Source organism: Corythoichthys intestinalis, chromosome 21, assembly GCF_030265065.1.
Source record: "Corythoichthys intestinalis isolate RoL2023-P3 chromosome 21, ASM3026506v1, whole genome shotgun sequence".
In the NCBI taxonomy this organism is placed as follows: domain Eukaryota; kingdom Metazoa; phylum Chordata; class Actinopteri; order Syngnathiformes; family Syngnathidae; genus Corythoichthys; species Corythoichthys intestinalis.
In genome coordinates, this window is record NC_080415.1 from 17,267,550 (window position 1) to 17,281,199 (window position 13,650).

The following is a 13,650-nucleotide window of genomic DNA, read 5'->3' on the forward strand; positions in this document are numbered from 1 at the left end:
ATTTTACAGTCCATTTTCAAAGCAGCATAGCATTCCTTGAAATATCCTGCTAGGCTTTTCTCATGTCTAATTGGTTAATGGAGGGAAGAGGGGGTTTGTGTTAAAGGGAAATCCCATGCGCCTCTCAGGCCTGCTCCATGCCCACTGGACTGGAACAGGGCCAAAATACAGTACAGTGCCTTTTTCCCCCCGACGCACGGCGTCCACCCACGCCTTCACTGGACTGGAGAAGATCCAAGATGGGTGCCTCCAGGGCCGCAGTGCTGTGAAATGCACACTATTAGAGATGGAAGGGGCCAGACTAGTCATATCATGTTTGATTTAAGCACTTTACATAAAGCCTGATGTCATGTGGCTACAAACACTCCATTCTGTGACGTCGGCAGCGAATTCCACAAGTGGCGCCGTGAGCGTCGTACCTTGCGCTTTTAGCAAAAGTACAAACGGAGGAGTCGTTTTTAGAGGCTGTGTTTTTGAAGCTCAGTGATCCACAATGCTTGCGCGACGTCCCCGAGGAGAGAGGGAAAAACACACACACATAGGGCGGATGGAGGGAGGAGGTAGAGTGATGCAGGGAGAAAATATAGACGGGGTGCTCAGTCTTAATATAGATTTGTCTGTACAAAAGGTCAAAATTGGAAGTGCGCAGACTGATGTCTCTTCCCTTGCAGCCTTGGTGATGACACAATAAGTTCACTATATTTGAGTATGTCTGCTTCCATCAACTCAAGATATCAAATAACATTTTCACTTGGAATATGCTACTGTCCTGGCTTACCTTTTGACAAAATGACCTTGGAGCATTTATGTTTAACTGCCATTGATGATGATAGCCCCCAATCATGTAGCTCTTTTCATCTTTCTGCTGTGAATGAAAATAAGTTTATCTCTAGTAGATGTCCAAACCATTTGAAGTGGGAAGGATAGCAGCGAATGTGTTGCGCCTTAAATGGCAATCAATCATGAGCATTCAAAGCAAGGGCGTAGGTTTGCATAGGGAAGGTAGGGACATAACACTAGCAACTTTTCAGGATGCTCAAATTGTCCCCACCAACTTTTAAGCAACCTTATATGCATTATATAATGAATTTAGTTATATACAGTGCCTTGCAAAAGTATTCGGCCCCCTTGCGTTAATACTTTGTAGCGCCACCTTTTGCTCCAATTTACAGCTGCAAGTCGCTTGGGGTATGTTTCTATCAGTTTTCCACATCGAGAGACTGACATTCTTGCCCATTCTTCCTTGCAAAACAGCTTGAGCTCAGTGAGGTTGGATGGAGAGTGTTTGTGAACAGCAGTCTTCAGCTCTTTCCACAGATTCTCGATTGGATTCAGGTCTGGACTTTGACTTGGCCATTCTAACACCTGGATACGTTTATTTTTGAACCATTCCATTGTAGATTTGGCTTTATGTTTTGGATCATTGTCTTGTTGGAAGATAAATCTCCGTCCAGTCTCAGGTCTTGTGCAGATACCAACAGGTTTTCTTCCAGAATGTTCCTGTATTTGGCTGCATCCATCTTCCCGTCAATTTTAACCATCTTCCCTGTCCCTGCTGAAGAAAAGCAGGCCCAAACCATGATGCTGCCACCACCATGTTTGACAATGGGGATGGTGTGTTCAGGGTGATGAGCTGTGTTGCTTTTACGCCAAACATATTGTTTTGCATTGTGGCCAAAAAGTTCAATTTTGGTTTCATCTGACCAGAGCACCTTCTTCCACGTGTTTGGTGTGTCTCCCAGGTGGCTTGTGGCAAACTTTAAACGAGACTTTTTATGGATATCTTTGAGAAATGGCTTTCTTCTTGCCACTCTTCCATAAAGGCCAGATTTGTGCAGTGTACGACTGATTGTTGTCCTATGGACAGACTCTCCCACCTCAGCTGTAGATCTCTGCAGTTCATCCAGAGTGATCATGGGCCTCTTGGCTGCATCTCTGATCAGTTTTCTCCTTGTTTGAGAAGAAAGTTTGGAAGGACGGCCGGGTCTTGGTAGATTTGGAGTGGTCTGATGCTCCTTCCATTTCAGTATGATGGCTTGCACAGTGCTCCTTGAGATGTTTAAAGCTTGGGAAATCTTTTTGTATTCAAATCCGGCTTTAAACTTCTCCACAACAGTATCTCGGACCTGCCTGGTGTGTTCCTTGGTTTTCATAATGCTCTCTGCACTTTAAACAGAACCCTGAGACTATCGCAGAGCAGGTGCATTTATACGGAGACTTGATTACACACAGTTGGATTCTATTTATCATCATCGGTCATTTAGGACAACACTGGATCATTCAGAGATCCTCACTGAACTTCTGGAGTGAGTTTGCTGCACTGAAAGTAAAGGGGCCGAATAATATTGCACGCCCCACTTTTCAGTTTTTTATTTGTTAAAAAAGTTTAAATTATCCAATAAATGTTGTTCCACTTCACGATTGTGTCCCACTTGTTGTTGATTCTTGACAAAAAAATTACATTTCATATCTTTATGTTTGAAGCCTGAAATGTGGCGAAAGGTTGCAAGATTCAAGGGGGCCGAATACTTTTGCAAGGCACTGTAGGTCATTTAGATTGTCTTCCCATATGTTGTAAGGATAGAACTGACCCTACCATTATTAAGTGAATTATTTTCATTATGTTCAAACTTACATTCACCCCATTTCACTTGCAGAATGTGCTGGTCCATTTTTTTCCAACTCAAACGCACGTTTGATTGGCTGATGACTTGACCTACCCCCGACACCCCCCCACGCACACACCCACAGAGCCCCGACAGAAATACATGTCGAATACATACTGCCGCCTCCGCCCCTTTCGAAAAAAGGGATATTAGAAGTTTTTTAGGCCAGCAGCAGCCACTGTTAGTAATTTAAAAATACGCCAATGTTGTGGAGGTGAGAAAAACACCACTAATTTTGCTACTGAAAGGTCGACCTACATTAGTTGGCATAACATTAAACTGTGTGAACTTGCTAACCTGCAAGAGAGAGAAGTGTCCTTCTGTTTGTGTTTTCAACTGTTAACGTGAATTAAACTGTGAGAAATGTAGTGAACTCTGCTGGAAACTATAGAATTAGAAAAACGTGAGCAAGAAGCTGTTTAGAGAGAGAGGGGTGCTGCATAACCTCATATGTTGCTCACACAACACAACACATTCATAATTAACTACTGGATTTTTCGGACTATAAGTCGCAGTTTTTTTCATAGTTTGGCTGGGGGTGCAACTTATACTCAGGAGCCACTTATGTGTGAAATTATTAACTCATTATTGTATCATTTCACATGTTATTTTGGTGTTTTGGAGTGACACTGGTGGTTTGGTAAAGTTGGCAGCATGTTTTTTTATGCTATAGTTATCTGAATAACTTTTGATAGCTATGTTACGTTAACATACCGGCCACGTTTGCATTTCATTGTTCATGCATCATGTAACATTATCATACTGTACACTTATTCAGCATGTTGTTCTCTATTGTATTTTTATTTTAGATTGTCTTTCAAGTAGGGCTGTCAAAATTATCGCGTTAACGGGCGTTAATTTTTAAAATTAATCACGTTAAAATATTTGACGCAATTAACGCAGATGCCCCGCTCAGACACATTTAAATGACGGTACAGTGAAACGCTCACTTGTTAATTGTGTTTTATGGAGTTTTGCCGCCCTCTGCTGGCGCTTGGGTGCGACTGATTTTATAGACTTCAGCACCCATGAGCATTGCGTAAGTAATTATTATCATCAACAATGGCGGGCTGCTAGTTTATTTTTTGATTGAAAATTTTACAAATTTTATTAAAACGAAAACATTAAGAGGGGTTTTAATATAAAATTTCTATAACTTGTATTAACATTTTTCTTTTAAGAACTACAAGTCTTTCTATCCATGGATCGCTTTAACAGAATGTTGATAATGTTAATGCCATCTTGTTGATTTATTGTTATAATAAACAAATACAGTACTTATGTACCGTATGTTGAATGCATATATGCGTCTTGTGTCATCTTTCCATTCCAACAATAATTTACAGAAAAATATGGCATATTTTATAGATGGTTTGAATTGCGATAATTACGATTAATTAATTTTTAAGCTGTAATTAACTCGATTAAAAATTTTAATCGTTTGACAGCCCTACTTTCAAGATGACATAGCTGTTCTATGTGTTGTACATTATCAAGTTAACATCCCTCAAAAATGCGTCCTTATACTCCGGTGCGACTTATATGTTTTTTTTCATCTTCGTTGGGCATTTTATGGCTGGTGCGACTTATACTCAGGTGTGACTTATAGTCTGAAAAATTATGTACATAAAAAAATAAAAACGTTTTTTTGGATGCCACGAGTTACCACACTAGGGTTGTAATCGACTGGTCGATCATGATCGATGTAATGAGCACCTATGATTCATCGTATCATTTAATCAGGTTCATATTTGTGAGAAATGTAGTCCTGACCCTCGTCCACCCAATCTGTTGGGTCTTATTAATGTTCCATCCCCAGCAAAAAGTGTACATGCAGGTTATGCTGTTATATTGTCCCAACCAATGTTGAGACCAAACCTACGCCCTTGATTCAAAGGTAGTCCTTCCAGTTTAAATGAATCGGATGCCTATTGTTGCAAATGGCAGGCAATGAGTAAAGACCAACACTCATTTATTTACAAGAATATTGCATTATGATATAGTATTATTGAAAATTGCAGGTTTTTTTTCCTCTTTAATAGTTGGATCATAGAATATCGTAGATTGATTTCTTGACCCATGTATCGATAACTGTAGCATCGCCAAATTGTGAGATAATCGTTGTCATGAGCCTTGTATTGCGTATCCTATCGGGAGGTACCAAGAGGTTCCCACCCCTAGTCATTGGTGCATTGGAGTCTTGCCACGCAGTCGCATAATTTGTGTCGACAAACTGCAATTCTCAGTTATTTCTTTGGACAGATGTTCACAGTCTGTATGAAATTTCTTATTTTTTGTGTTTCTGTGGAAACTGCAGTTTTCAAAAAGGTTCTAGTGGGAGCCATTTTCAGATATAGTCAGGCTCCAAAATGTCATTATAGTGAATATGAGTTTCTTCAGTTTATCTTATTTCCCTGTTTGAGTCATCCTCAAACTGTTTACGCTGGATTATTTTGCTTCAGAGAGTCATTCAATAAGACATGCATACCACAAGTACCAGGGGTCATGACGTACCAATAAGACTCCAGCCAGTGGGTGCTCGGCAACAAGGGAGTAAGAAAGCTAAAAGCGACCCCTCATTGCCAGCGTGTGATGCTTATTCATCAACTTTCTTGGAAAATATACATTTTTTAATTTTACTGTCAACAGATGATAAATGTGTTCAATAATATCTGTTTGTTCACCTCTAAAGTGCTTTGGTAACAGTGCGTAATATTCACCAATAGGGGTCGTCCTTGCACAGCGTGTCCTCACTTGACTGCTGACTCCAGAGGCATCAAGTAGCTGCATGGTTGCCCTAGTTGTGTTTGTGTATAAAGGCAACATGTATAAGTGGGTTTTTAAAGCATAGACATTTTTGCATGAAGGACAACCTCATCCTCTTTGTTCACCTATTCTTCCCCCCGCAGTGTGCGCTTAAGTGTGCTGTCCTTGCCCTGGCCGTGCTCATGTAAGCGACCCACATCAATTCACAGAGCCTCTGCCCTTTTACAGGGGCTGCCTGAAAAAATGTGATGTGACATGTGGGATGAGCAAGATGAAGCGAGAGGAGGAGGCGGACGCCGGGGCTGAGGTATTTGCAAAGGACACTTCACCATCACCAGTCTGACATTGACAGACTTCATCCTGACAAACTGATGCATACTTGAAAGAGGACATGCATGACACATATGAGTAACCGCATTTACATTGGAAGGACAGCCTGTGACCTTCGTGGGGGGCTTCAATGACATAGACAAACACAGTGGTGCCTTGAGATACGAGTTACCTGACCCATGAGATATTTTGCTCTGTCTTCCTTGTTAAAAACACCCTCTAAGATATTAATGTTGTTTGTTGGTGGTGGACTCAACTTCAGAACAAGGTGTTTTTTCTTACCAGTGTTGTTTTTGTCAATGATGGCGATAACAAAAATATTTCGTCAACGAACACGAGCTAAAAATGTGTTTTGGCAGACTAACACAAAACGAGATGAATGCCAATTTTCATCTGAAAAGACGAGAACGAGACGAAAATCCAAAATAGTTTTCGTCACATGTTCGTTATATGGGACATTTTATGTGTAGTTATCCTGCATGTAGCAGTGTCTGGTTGTGGCAGTCGTGTCGTGCTGTGGCCCCTACTCACCAGTGTGTCGTCTTGTCTCCATGCAGGCTTGCACACACGGTAAGATTTGTTTTCTTCGCCAGAGAGAATATGCAATGTTGATTTAGCCTTTAAAAGTCTTTGCTGAGTGATCATCACACACTAAATGTCACTGGTAGCCTTAGCATAGCATTCGTGTTAGCGTTAGCATTAGGCTAAACTCTAATTACTTAAAAATAATGTAATGTTTTCCTGCTGAATGTTTATTATCACCAAGATGGCATTGTCCTTTTAGATGCTACAATATGTGCTCGTCTGTCAATGTTCATTCCATATAGTTGGGACGATTTACAGTGGGGAGAACAAGTATTTGATAGGCAGCGTATCAAATACTTGTTCTCCCCACTGTATTTATGGAGTAAATTTTTAAAAATTTGACAGACGAAAACATTTTTACTAAACGTCGACTAAAACTAGACGAAATTAGTCTTGAGTTTTCGTCAAAAAAACTAGATGAAGACAAACACATTTTGAGATGACTAAAATATGACTAAGACTAGTAAGTATTATCGTCCAAAAGACTAACACTAAAACAACACTGTTGCTTACTGAGATGTTTTTACAAACTTTTAGGCCCTCTGGTGGCCAAAGCCCACAAACCTAAAGAAGCAGGACAATGTCCATTGAATTGAAGCAGAAATTGTATCCTAACATTTTAGATCTTTATTTTCCATGTCAATTGAAGAGCTTTAAGGCCATTTCAAACTAGCGGCAGCCTAATGTGAAGGGTTCAGCGGCAACCCATATATTGTGTATGTTGGCGTGGACTTCTTGCTGAAAGTGAGCGTTGGACGGCAGTTTTGGGCACAACGGCAAGTTTGAACGAATTTGCGCCAGCAGGTTCGAGGGACGGACATATGCAAGCCACGGTCGACAAAACCTTAATAAATGTGCTTTTTTAAAGTTTCGCAAGCTCTGGGACACTCAAAATACAGTATGACTGTCATACCTCTCCTTGCTAAGCCAAATAGTACCTTGATGTGCATTTGTGTGGAAATGTAGTTCACAGACAACAACAAAAAAACTATTCACCTTCTCTCCGTAACTATCTCTTAAACTCTTAATAATGCCCCCTATTCCTTGAAATTGGAAAGTCGGTGTTTTCTTGTGTAAGAATGAAAAATTAACGCATTGGTCCTTAGGACTATAGTAAATATGCTTGCCGCTTTTCACTTCCTGACAGCGTCTACATAAGGCTATGTGGCTCCATTCCGCGCTTGCCGTGGACCGCCCTAAACACTGAGCTGATGCTAGTATGACAAGGCCTTTATTATGACAAATACAGTCAACAAAATAGAAATGGTGCTATTTAGCTTGATCAAACAAATACCTTAATCTTTAGCTATCATTTCATGTTTTCAAAGATTTGTTGCAAACCAATAACTCATGTAGCTTAAAGTGGACTCACAAATGATTCATTATTAAACATTAGCCATTGGAAATCGGAACAAATCTTGTTTACTTTGGAATATTTTTCAACAAAATTGATTTCTCTATTCCTGATGCGTTAAATCCTGTGGCTCCCTCAAGAATTTTTCCAGTTTTTTATATTTGGAATGAAAATTAAAATCCTCTTTTATCATGGTAAAAATTGAATGCACTCATTTAATATAAGAGCTGCCACTTAAAGCCTTAAAATTTGATAAATTATTCAATATTTGAGAGTCTTAAGATTTTATAGCAGTTTCTTTACATGCACATTTTTGCCCAGTTAGTTTAATTTTAGGATGGGACAAGAGATCAAAGTTGTTTTGCGAGCATTACATTCACCCAAATGTGATCCATTCATCATCTACAGATGAGGCATGTCAAGAACTAAATTGGATGGGATTCAGAAAATCTTTTAAAAAATGAACTACTCTGCCTTAATGAAGGCGTATAATAGAGACATTCTCAGAGAGTATGGCAAACAGGAACAAAGTGCATGTCTACAAACCACCTTGAAGCAAATACTTACACGTTATCGTCCCCCTTCTTTTTCTTTGAGTGCTACGAGCATGAGTGTGTGCCATATGCATGTCAGCTCCAATAAGTCCAGGCCACGAGAGAGAGGTGTCGAGAAAGAAAAGGAGAGTGTCATCAGTCACTGGGCTGTCGGAACATCACAGACGCATCAGCAGGATCTCAGTGTCATGTCATATTTTATTGGACCTAGAAAAATGTACACAAAATTACCCAAAAATCTTAAGGGGTTGAGGTGCATTTCTATAAAAGTGTTGGTTCAAATTAGGATTGTACAGATTTAGTGGGGGTTTGTGCTCCACTTAGTGCCATCCTAATATTGAAAATGTGTGCACAGCGCTTGTAAGGATATCATGCTCTGCTCAGTAATGTGATTTAGTGCTTAGTTTTGTGTATCGTATGCAAAATTCTCACAAGAACATGTTGTGTTCTTTTTGTCGCGATGAAAGGATGGATTATAGGCAATAATATTCTCATTGAGCTTTCAGCTGCTCAGGAGAATTGTTGTTGTTGTACTGCAATCTTTCAAGACTTCATGAAATTCCCTTTTCTTTTTCATTTCTTTTTTTTTTTTTTTACTTTGTCGCGTTTGTGCTACACGTCCTTCATCAGTGTGGCTGGATTCCATATAGGCCCGGCCCATGTGTTCTGTGACACCCTACTCCGGAGTGTCCTAGACCTCAGTCATGTGATACTGACCTGCTGTGTTTTACAAGGCTGCGGCGCTGCACAGGGGCCTCAGAGGAAAGGCAGCAGCAGGAAACCTAGCATAGGGTGTGTGCATGTCTGTGACTTTCATGGACACGTTTCAAAACCAGAGCATTTAATTGGGGACAGCTTTTTCAATTGGGGGGGATAAGGTCTCCATTTGGGAAAGTGCTAGACATTGGTCAGTGGTGTTTCTTATAAGGAAAAAAAATGAGTAGCGTACCAAGTACACAAGTAGATTGTACGGTAAACAGTGCTGGCCAAAAGTATTGGCACCCCAGCAATTCTGTCAGATAATGCTAAATTTCTCCCAGAAAATGACTGCAATTACAAATGCTTTGGTAGTAATACAGTGCTGCTCAAAAGTTTGTGAACCCCCTCAACATTTTGGAATTTTCTATTATTTCAACCTGATTTCCTAATCAATCAATTCAGTAGTTTTTTTTTGTTTTTTTAACAGTTGTGTTGTCGAGACTAAATTAAAAAGAGTTTTCATCAACTGATGTAGGTGCAAAATTGAACTGTTTGGTCACAACCAAAACCGCCATGTCTGGCGAAAAGTCAACACTGCATACCACCAAAAGAACCTTCTCCCAACAGTGAAGCATGGAGGTGGGAATGTCAAGATCTGGGCTTGCTTTTCATCCTCAGGACCTGGACAACTCCACATAGTCCAGGGAATCATGAATTCTGAGGAATATTGTCAAATCCTAGAACATAACCTGACGCCATCTGTTTTGAAGTTAAAGCTTGGCAGAAGGTGGATCATGCAACATGATAATGATCCAAAGCATTCCAGCAATACAACCAAGGAATGGCTGAAAAAGAAGAAGATTCGTGTTCTGGACTGGCCCAGTCAAAGTCCTGACCTAAATCCCATTGAAATGCTGTGGCGGGACCTGAAGCGAGCAGTTCATGCCAGACGCCCATCAAACCTCTCTCAACTGACTGCGTTCTGCAAGGAAGAATGGGCAAAAATCCCCCAAAGTAGATGTGAGAGGCTGATTAGTCACTACAGAAACCGTTTGGTTGAGGTAATCTCTGCAAAAGGAGGCGCAATATCCTATTAACTGAAGGGGTTCACATACTTTTGCACACATGATATCTGAGTTTTTCTTAAATCAACCACTTTTGTTAAATAAAGAACGACAATATAACTATTTCTTTTGTTTCAGTCCATTATTTGGAATGTCAGTATTGTGGATTTGGGTATAACTTAACATTTAATAAGGTTATTTTAGTTTTTTTTTACAAAAAATCTGACCATCGCTGTGGGGTTCACAAACTTTCGAGCAGCACTGTATATTCATTTATTTTGCTTGCAATGAAAAAAAACACATAAGAGAATGAAAAATACATTAAATCATTATCATTTTACACAAAACTCCAAAAATGAGCTGGACAAAAGTATTGGCACCCTCAGCCTAATACTTGGTAGCACAACCTTTAGACAAAATAACTGCGAACAACCTCTTCCAGTATCCATCAATGGGTTTCTTATAATGCTATGCTGGAATTTTAGACCATTCTTCTTTGGCCAACTGCTCCAGGTCTCTGAGATTTGAAGGGTGCTTTCTCCAAACTTTCATTTTCAGATCTCTCCACAGTTGTTCTATGGGATTCAGGTCTGGACTCATTGCTGGCCACTTTAGAAGTCTCCAGTGCTTTCTATCAAACCATTTTCTAGTGCTTTTTCAAGTGTGTTTTGGGTCATTGTCCTGCTGGAAGACCCATGACCTCTGAGGGAAACCCAGCTTTCTCACACTGGGCCCTACATTATGCTGCAAAATTTGTTGGTAGTCTTCAGACTTCAAAATGCCATGCACACGGTCAAGCAGTCCAGTGCCAGAGGAAGCAAAGCAACCCCAAAACATCAGGGAACCTCCGCCATGTTTGACTGTGGGGACTGTGTTCTTTTCTTTGATGGTCTCGTTTTTTTCCCCTCGTAAACTCTATGTTGATGCATTTTCCCAAAACGCTCTAACATTTTTCCAAAACGTTTTTGGCTTTTTAGGTAAGTTTTGGCAAACTCCAGCCTGGCTTTTTTTATGTCTCTGGGTCAGAAGTGGGATCTTCCTAGGTATCCTACCATCGAGTCCCTTTTGATTCAGATGCTGACGGATAGTAAGGGTTCACACCGTTCTACCCTTTGACTGCAGGACAGCTTGAACTTGTTTGGATTTTAGTCGAGGTTCTTTATCCACCATCCGCACAATCTTTCGTTGAAATGTCTCTTCAATTTTTCTTTTTCGTCCACATCTAGGGAGATTAGCCACAGTGCCATGGGCTTTACACTTATTGATGACACTGCGCATGGTAGACATAGGAACATTCAGGTCTTTGGCGATGGACTTGTAGCTTTAAGATTGCCCATGCTTCCTCACAATTTTGCTTCCCAAGTCTTCAGACAGTTCTTTGGTCTTCTTTCTTTTCTCAATGCTCAGTGTGGTACACACAAGGACACAGGACAGAGGTTGAGTCAACTTTAATCCATTTTAACTGGCTGCAAGTGTGATTTAGTTATTGCCACCACCTGCTATGTGTCACAGGTAAGTAACCGGTGCTGTTAATTACACAAATTAGAGAAGCATCACATGATTTTCAAAGGGTGCCAATACTTTTGTCTGGCCCATTTTTGGACTTTTGTGTAAAATTACAATGATTTTTTTTGTTTTTTTAAATTTCCATTCTCTTTTGTTTTTTTTTAACTGCAAGCAAAATAAATGAAGATATTACTACCAAAGCATTTGTAATTGCAATCATTTCCTGGGAGAAATGGAGCATTATCTGACAGAAAAGGCAGCCAAAGGCAGAATCAAGGTTATTGAAGCATCACATGATTTTTTAAAGGGTGCCAATACTTTTGTCCGTGTTTTTGGAGTTTCGTGTAAAATGATAAGGATTTTTTTTTTTTTTCATTCTCTTTTGTTTTTTTTTTTCATTTCAAGCACAATCAATAAATATATTACTACTAAAGCATTTGTAATTGCAATTATTTTCTGCGAGAAATTGAGCATTATCTGACAGAATTGCAGGGGTGCAAATACTTTTGGCCAGCACTGTATGTGATTGACAGTCCTCCCAGCCTGTGATTATTGCAAAGACAAAAAAAGTTTCGTTTCTTGTGCCATCCATAACATTTTATAAATCATTGGCCATCAAAAATTACCATTCACTGACACATTGTATATGCAATGTGTGTTGCATCCCCAATGTTTTTATTTTTAATTTCCAAATGATGTTCGAATAAACTCTCACCTCAGAAACTTTCATGTCACGTTTGGTCCATATACATTTTAGAGTTTATTACCTACTCTGTATTCATGTACAATATACTACAGCTTGATTTCAAAAGTCAAAGCCCAACTACGACACACAATTGGGAGTTCACCTAAGTTCAGCGAGCCTGGTTTATGGTCTAGAAGTGTTTTTCATATTCACTGTAATTATGACTTTAGCCTATGGCGCTTACGTACATACAAATTTGGGTAACACCATCACCGTAGCAACGGAACTTTTTCATAAACCGAGACCCCCTGTATAGAGTTACCACAATGGATTCAAGGTCTGAGCAAGCAAATAGTTAAGGTTAGCCTCCCGGAAATGACAACAAGCATATGAAAAATCCCAAAATGAGTGCGTGTGAGCGAGCGGAGTTAGCTGGGTGGGGTCAGGCCGCAGTATTTCAGGAGATGGAGCTGGGCCATAAAAGGTTCGACTCCAAGAAGCCAGCGAGACGTCGTTTAAACTTGCCGCCTCGTAGCCCCGCTCGCCTTGGATCAAAACAACTTGGACTTTTTCCACCTGGCCGACGTTAGATTTTTCAATGCTCGGATGGCCTTAATCTCCTCTCTCCTCATCTCCCTTTTCCCCCTCCCTCTCGTGCATTAAATCTCGTACTTCTGCGCAAGCCCTCTCCCTTGTTTCCCCCTTTCTCTCTCTCTTTTCATCCCCAAATGAGTTGACCTTCACTGTCGCTTGGCCGTAAGTCTACCCTCGCTCGCTCGCTCTGTGGCAGTAATCTATGGCTGTAGACTTGTATCCTGTTGCCCTCCAAAGCGCACGTGCACAAACACACACAGTGGAGAGATTACACAGCAGAGTCAGCGCATGAAAGATGACCACAGACACGCACACACACACACAGGCAGATTTTAGGCCATTAAAGTAGAGGCCAGTCCAGTCTCTCAGATCGCTGCCTTCACTCCCCTCCTCTTTGTTCCCCAAATCAGGAACAGCTGTTCTCCTCCAAAGTTGTAAGTCACTCACTTGGTGGAAATTTAAAAAGCCATTAAGCAAGCCCCCACGTCTTCTACTCCCCCCCACAAGAACTCACCGCGTTCTTGCTTATCCGCGGCTGCACATGCTGGCGCGTACACGAAAACTACAACAGGGAACCACCGCGTTTAACAAGTTACGGGAAAGATCCTAATCATATCTCCGGCACATACCCGGAATACATGTCCTTCAGGCGGGAGAGCAAAAGTTGGAGTTTAGTCGCAAATGTGCAAGTCATAAATACAAGGGCGTAGGTTTGCATAGGGATGGTAGGGACATAACACTACCAACTTTTCAGGATGCTCAAATTGTCCCCACCAACTTTTAAGGTAACCTTATTTGCATTAAATAATGACTTCAGTTATGTTGGTAATTAAATTGTCTTCCCATA

The 13,650-nt window shown here is 40.6% G+C and overlaps 1 long non-coding RNA gene across 1 annotated transcript in view; it reads left to right on the forward strand.

Moving 5' to 3' along the window:
- The window catches only part of LOC130909508 (uncharacterized), a 109,594-nt gene that overhangs the window by 18,744 nt on the left and 77,200 nt on the right, over window positions 1–13,650 (forward strand). Inside the window, exon 3 of the long non-coding RNA XR_009061761.1 lies at window positions 5,661–5,739. This is a non-coding gene — a long non-coding RNA (uncharacterized LOC130909508). The remainder of the gene's footprint in view (window positions 1–5,660; window positions 5,740–13,650) is intronic.